General features: G+C 45.5%; 1 pseudogene; it reads left to right on the top strand.

The window, feature by feature from the left end:
- The first annotated feature begins 4,025 nt into the window (after window positions 1-4,025).
- Window positions 4,026-4,144, top strand: LOC111738390 (annotated as a pseudogene).
- Window positions 4,145-7,799: the final 3,655 nt, after the last annotated feature.

The raw sequence follows: 7,799 nt of genomic DNA, 5'->3' as shown, positions 1-7,799 counted from the left end.
CTCTTCTAATTCTCTCTCCTCTTGGCTTCTGTAACCCATCACCTTACTACTCCATCTCAGAAATAATCATCTTCTCATTTTCTCTTCTCTGGCCTGGACACCACCTCTATATGTATATGTATGTATGTATGTATGTATGTATGTATGTATGTATGTATGTATAATGTATATATGTACATTATTCGTAGGTAAGCAGGTATTGAGTCCCTGTCTACTTCCAAAAAGGATTTAAACAGGTGACAGAAATAAGCACTATACTAGGATAATAAAAAAAGAAATGAGTTGGAAGTGGTCAGGAATTAAGAGTAAATTGCAGCCATAATAATGAAGAATGCAAAACTTGATTCAAAAGGCCCTATAAAATCATTACTCCACCCAACAAATCCAATCATGTGACACTCCCACCAAAAAGTCCTTGATGACGCATCATTGTGCAACTCCTTAGCTTAGTTCTTCACGATCAGATCTCAATTTGCTCTTCCACCTCATTTCCTGCCTTTGGGATCCCTCTGCTTAGAATATACTATGTTTACTCCTCTTTCTCCTGTTTGCTGACTCAACACACATCTACTCTTTTTTTTAAGACAGTTCCAACATCACCTCTGCTGTGAAGTCTTCCCCAGCTCTTCTTATGATAATTATCCCGCCACAAGTCTCAGTTTCTGTACATGGACAATGGGAATAATAATAGACTCTATTTCATTGTGAGGAGAAATGAGACACATATGAGAAGTGCTTAAAACAATGCCTGGCATAATGTAAGCATTTACTAGATGTTGATGACTAGCTATTTCCCCCACTCTAAATGAAGAGGACAATAGTCAAGAAGACTAAGCTACTTTCTTAAGGTAATTAGGATCCCGACGATGAAGCTCACACTAAGCCCTGATGCCTCTCTCCTGGGCCACAGGCTTTTCTATCTCCGCCCACATAGTCTCTCAAACACCGCTCTTCATCAGTCCCCGCTGTTCCTCTCTGGAAAATCCTTTCTACCCTGAACGTTAATCCCCTCAAGTGTTGGCACTACCAGCTTGTGTAACTTTATTGGCGCAAGTGTGAGTACAGGCGCAGTTCAGCTCTAATCCCGTTGCCTCGGTCTTGTCTCTGTAATTTGCTGCTAAAACAGCCTGGTCTCAGTGTGCACTGGATTGCCAAATGGATTCAGAAGTCAAGGAGAAAGTGTCCCAGTGCCAGTGGCCCGCTGGGTACAGGGGCCATCAGCCTCAGCCAAAGCCTTTGTTGACCTTTGTTGCCAGGAGAACCTGGGTGACCTGAAGTCTGGCTCATTGTTGTCAGGGGTGGGTTCCCAAGGGCCACCTTCCCAGCAGTCCTCTGCCTGTGCGCATTCAGCAGTATGTGCGTGTGTGTGAGTGCTCCTGTGTATCTCTGTGTGTGATTCTCCCTTTGGTGGGTTCAGGGACCTTGTGCCATTTCTCAAGATGTCATTTGTCAGCTAAGAAACATCCTTGGACCACAGTCATAGTCAGGGGCCTAGTGTCACAGTCACTCAGCAACATATCTTTAACGGGAGGATTGGGGAAATCTCATAAGAATTATACCAATGCTAAGTGGTAGCTAGTATCCAGTCATATCCAGAGAGAGGAAATAGGAGGCTCAGGGAGGCCAAGTGCCTCACCTAAATTCATTCATCTCAGTAGTGGTGTTCATGTGAGGTCTGCTTGACCCTGAGTCTGTGTTCTTTCTTCCATGCCTCTTACCCCTTCCAGAAAACTAGAAGAACATAAGAAGGCCTTGGATAACCATATAAGGCACTCTGCAAATGTAAGCTACTGTGTTATCACTTTTCTGAGGCTCCAGTGCTACCCTACACATGCAGAAGTGCTCCCAATGAATATGCTTGGGGTGACATGTCTAAGGATGTACCCTGGGAAGGGAACTCACAGGCCCTGGAAAGCAAGGAGTGCACATTACAATCGAGGAGCGGGCTTAGTGAGCACATGGGAACTGCCGTGTTGGTGTCGGGAGGCTGGTGCTGGCTCTGGGATTTTGAGCATATTTCTTTCAGGTTCTCCATCTCAATACGAGAGGTTGCGGGGGATGACTTTGAGGTTCCCCCCTTTAATAAGGGGTTCTCATATGGTATCAGACCTCTCCCCTGAGATGAACATGTTCACATTCAGAAGCGCATGTCAGTTTATCTTATTTTATAGAGGACGGTATTTTTCATACTACATGGTAACTGGGTAATTAATTTGTTATGGCATCTTTCCTCTGATACGCTCTAGGTAGAACCCTCGTTGCTTTCACGGCAGACATTTTACTATCTATGGACTTCAAAATGCAGAACAATCAGGGTGGTGTCCATCAAGGGGAAAAACAAGAACAAGCTTGGAGAGAGCCGTGTGGTTGGCAGGCACTGCAGGCTCCAGAGGACAGCAGTTAGAGAAGGCAGACTGGGGAAGTGGTACAAGCTGGTGCCCTGCAGCTGGGTCTGGTCTGGCCCACACAGTGTTTTAGAGAAATTCAAAATAATGACTAAAATTGAAAATCAGGATGTTTCACATTAAAAGTCAGTATTTTGGGCTTCTGTTGAAAAGTGAAAAAGATTCTGTTGAAAAACGGGAAGAGGCTACATTGAGCCTGAATTCCCACTTGGCCACCTTTGGCCAGATTTCACTTCCTGGCAGGCACACATTGCCAGTCCATCCAAGGGCCTGTTCCACCTGCTTCCCTCATCCCTGTCACCTGCATCTGTGGGCACTGTGTCAGCCATGTGGGGACCAAGTTGCACTCAACAAACCTCAGGTAATTAAAGTTCCCAAATGTGACATTGCAATCTAACCCCGTCTTAATTATGCCAGAAATGGGCTGCTAAAAGATGCGAGATTTTGTACATATTGATGGATCCTATTTTCCAGAGCTGGCCAGGAGAGCAGACCTTCTATGCGGGGATCCCTTGTTCCATGCAAGACACTGTTCTAAGTATTTTAACTGCCACAACGATCTCATGCATAAGGTAGCTAGTAATACCCCTATCTCATGCATGGAAAAACGGAGGCGCAGAAAGGTGAAGCAACTTGCTCTGTGTCACACAGCCAGGAAATGGCAGGACTGGGATGGGAACCCGGGCAGTTAGACTCCAGGGAGCACACTCCCAACCACCTGCTATAGCACCTGACCACGCCAGGCTCCTCTGAGTCTGTCTTCTCATCTGTGAGAGGCCCACCAGGCATCCCTGCCTCACATGGCACAAATGAGATCATGCGTGTGAAAGCACTTGGTAAATTGCAATGTGCTCTATAAATGTTAGTTATTTCTAGTAATTACTATAACCTTCAGGTCAGAATTCAAGCCAGAATCCTGTGGTTGAGGAACCCTGCTTGCCAGTGTCTCCCCAGCTATGGCTCTGTGGCTGGCAGATGGGGAGGGGGTGTCGCTAACACTGATTCCTGAAATTCCAACATGGTGTGAGGAAGGAATCAATTAGAGGCTAAACTGCAGAGTGGTAGCTGAGATGCAGGGCCCATTTTCAAAGGCACGAGGATGACTTTATTTCAAACTCCTTCCTCCCGTCATGGATTTAGGCCTACCCACAGTCACTGTTCCTTGTTGGGAGGTTCGGGTTTGCCTACTGCCAGGGAGAACAGGAGGGTTTACACACGAGCCAGTTCTCAGGGCATCCGTGTACAGGCGTGCAGTTTGTGAACTGCACATAGATCTCGACCAAGGGAGTAAGTGCATGCTGAAATCCAGCTCACACTCTGTTTGCAAGTTGTGTATTCTGGTGTGGGCCACACCTGTGGGAGGAAGCAGAATCTATTTCTTTGTACAAAGGTGCCATCTGAGTGCTTTTGGTGTGTCTATTCAATTGGTTTGCCTAGAGGGGGTGCCATTTTCAGTTCATATGAGGCCTAACGGGGCCCCTTCTTTTCTAACCTGAAGAGACAGATGACAGGTTCTTTTGCTGCCTAGGGACTCAAGCCTTACTTCCAGCTCCAATATCCTCAGTCGGCTCATGGATGCCTTCCCTGGCAAGTTCATGGTCCTTTGTCTAAAGTCTGCTCCCCTACGACCATGTTACCCTGAACAAGCCCGATCTCATCTGATCTCAGAAGCTAAGCAGGGTCAGGCCTGGTTAGTACTTGGATGGGAGACTACTTAGGAATACCAGGTGCTGTAGGCTTAAAAATAAATAAATTAAAAAATCAATCAATCAATCAAATCTCGATTGGAGGGAATTTAAAAATCCTCTCCTCCTTCTGAGACCCCTCTTAGAGGCACATCTTTTGCTTTTTTGTTGACTTTAGCTTAAATGTGACAAGCTCGAGATGTGAGAATGGGTAGGTTCCTCTATTTCTAACTTGCTGCTTTCTGTATCCTCTCCAGTAATACATGCCTTCATTCCCATCAGCTTGGCTCCCTTTCTTTGCTCAGCAGGTGGTTTTGGGGAACCAACTTGGTTGTACCTGAAACTTGCCACAGCTCTGGCTGGATTTGAAGCCCCCAAGATTGAGCTGACCTGAGTCAGAGACTCAGCATCCCTTTCCCCCTCCTTTCAGACCTAAGCTGGTTGAGGATCCCAAGGCCCATGGTCCTCCTAAGGGTGCCCTATTCCATCCTGTTGGAAGCTTGAGGAAGCCCCCTTGAGATGTGATGACCCCACTCTTCAGTCCAGGGTGTCCCGTGCCAGTCATTGGAACAGAAAGTCAAGCTTGGTTGGCTCTAACACCTCTTAGGCCCTCCCCTTACCCACAGAGGTAGACATGCAGGGAACTTATTATCCCTGTTAATATCTGGTCTGAGAAGTGACAGGACGTATCAGAGGGCCAACCCAGAGGGGAAGCCAAAAAACCTACAGCCCAGCGCCCCTCCTCTCAGAGTTTTTGGAGGGGTCACTCCAGTGCTTCAGGCTGCAGCTGGGCTCCCTCTGGTGACATCAGTAGTCCAGGGTTGTGCAAGTCTCAGAGTCTTCTGCCCACACATCCATGCCCCACCCAGCCTGGCCGGGCCCTGACTCATTCCTATGTGATTGGGCAACCAGGTTTTGGAGATTGACCTTGGTAAGAGGAGCAGTGAGGTGGCTTGGGGCTAACTGGGAGCAGCATCTGCCACGTGTTCATGCTGGTCTCACCCGAGGTGAGTGTTTGCATGAAGTAGGAGACAATGGACTGTGCTGTCTTTTCCTCTTACTCCCCTAATGCGTCCCCCTCTCCCCCTTTCTAGAACCAAGGGCTCATCTGCTGCTGCCACTCAATCCCCAGTGACCAGAGCTTCTACCCAGGTGTCTCTACCAAGTGCAGAAGACGATATGCTCAATTCTCCTCTTCTTGGTTTGCTCACTAGTCCCCACTCATCTATTGGCTCCACCTCTCCATGAGCCCCTACCCTGTATGCACCACATACCTCCTAGTGTTCCCACCTCTCTGCACCACTCTCTAGACACTCTCCCTTCTCTTGTACCCTCCTCATTGGTCAGGGCTCACCTCTCCCCACATCTTCTGCAAGCCCCACCCTCTGTGCGCACACACTCCTTTTTTGGTGTCCTGTTTTATTTACTCAGGAGCTGTTAGGTTGGAAAGACACTGATAAACTAGATTCTACCTGGGGAAGAATTGTTGTATGTTGCCATCTTTCCAGTAGCATCTGCATCCCCTGACTGCAAGAAAAACTAAAAGAGCTCTACAACGGCAGGATCTCAGATATCAGCGATAGGCCAGTGGGGGGAAATTGCAATTGGAGAAGTCAGAGACTCAGTATCCCTTTCCCCCTCCTTTCAGACCCAAGCTGGTTGGGGATCCCAAGGCCCATGGTCCTCCTAAGGGTCCCTTATTCCATCCTGTTGGAAGCTTGAGGAATCTGCCTTGAGATGCGATGACCCCACTCACTGCCAAATGATGCATTGCAGCCCGAGAATTACCCAGATTGCCTAGAAGTGGTCCTTTGTCCCCTACACTTGGTTCTATCTCTCCGGGCTTCTAAAACCCTGAGGCTGACAATACACATGTTGGAACAGGGTCCTATTGAAATATTGGCCCATGTGTAAGTTTGAGGTAAAATTTTCAACATATTTCCCCTATTTGTTAAAATTGGTGTATCTCCAACTCTGCCTTTTCATTCAGATGCAATCAATTTGATTGTTTAATAGGTTGTGGGTGAGAAAGAGGAAAGAAAGGGAAAAGCAACAACTTTCTGTTAAAGCATAATAATATTTTAACTTAAACTCACTGAGAAAGGGCTAGAAAACACTTTATATGAGTGCTTATACAAACGTCCCAGAGAATCTGGACAAATTCTTATAAATGAATTTGATTATTACTCTGCAGTGAGCTGTGCATGCAACACAGCTGCAGAGAAACTGGGAATGTGGCCCTGGAATGGCTGGTATATGCCAATGATCTGAACACATGTACCTAACTGCATTATAATAGAAACACTCAAAGGTGGCTAGTATGTAATTTTTACAACTGTTCTGCTTCTGTTTCACTTGGGGAAAAATTGGGATTTCGCCAAAGGATGACTTATACTGTGAGATTCCTGAATGGGATGTGAATGTGGAACTATAGCTGGGCTGCCCGAGGGCAGTAAGAGGCCCAGCACCTGCACACAACAGCGCCAGTGAATCCTCACCCAGGATTTCAGCTCGGCCTGTGAGGCACACTGTCAGTTTAGATTTTTGTCAACATTTGTGATCTGGTGCCTAGTAAAGTCAGAGAAGACCATGAAAGACACATATGAGTCTGGAAATTACCAGCTTAAACTGTTGGGACTGCTGTTGCCTAATTTCAGTGCCCAATGTATTTTCTGGGCCATTTTTGTAGTTTGGGCTGGGATGTTAGAGCAGTCAGCAGGTGGTTAAGACTATAGATTCTGGAGCTTTGCTTGGATCAAATTCTAGGTCTACTACTTGCTAGCTGTGTGACCTTGGACACATTATTTAAGCATTCTGACCTAGATTTTCTATACAGTGAGAATGTTGCTGTGAGGATGAAAACAATACCCCTTAGAAGAGTGCCCAGCATACAGTAGGCACTTATGAAGAATTAGCTTTTTATTACTTTTATTATTTAGAGAAGAATCTCAGAAATTACAATAGACTGCTAGTAAAAGACTGTAAATAACTGTGGTTTAAACAAAATATGAGTTTTATCTTATTATCTTTCTTTTTTTCTAAAAGAAGTCTGGAGATATGGAGTCAAAAACTTGTACGAGAAAACCATACCGGTTATTCTGTCCATCTGCTCTGTCATCCATAGTGCATGGCTTTCATCTTAAGGTTGCTTATGGTCTAACATAGCTGCTGAAAATCCAGCCATCACATGTGTGTTCCAGGCAGGAAGCAGGAGAAAGTGAGGAAAAACAAAAAGAGAGAAGCAATCTCTAGTTGCCTGACCCTCTTTAGGGAGTATGTTCTGTGCATTGTTTTCCACCCTTGCTCCATTGCCAACAGCTTCTACTCATGTTTCCTTAGCTAAAATAATGTCACGTGGCCATATGGATATGAAGAAATCTCAAAAATATAGTCACCGCAAATAAAATTGGGCTTGTATTACTCAGAAAAAAGAGGAGAGTAGTACTGGTCGGGTAGGCAAACAGTAGTTGTTGCCTAGTTATATCCAACACAGGAGGTTGTGCTTTTTGATAGTCTTGATTGGTAATTTTTATATGTTGAAGATTTAGAAGATGCTAAGTGAGGTGAAAAGTATCTGTAGATACACAAAGGCCACTGATGAAGTTGCAATCAAGTTTAGAAATTAATGCAGCTTTTTAATACCTTTACGAATTTATTTGATCACTGATCTGATCTAATCTGTTTGTAAGCTTTAAAAGCTGTAATAGCT

The sequence above is a fragment of the Pteropus vampyrus genome, unplaced genomic scaffold (assembly GCF_000151845.1).
Source record: "Pteropus vampyrus isolate Shadow unplaced genomic scaffold, Pvam_2.0 Scaffold37, whole genome shotgun sequence".
Taxonomy (NCBI): Eukaryota; Metazoa; Chordata; class Mammalia; order Chiroptera; family Pteropodidae; genus Pteropus; species Pteropus vampyrus.
The sequence above is the reverse complement of the archived record's forward strand: the minus strand, read 5'-3'. Positions and strand labels throughout refer to the sequence as shown.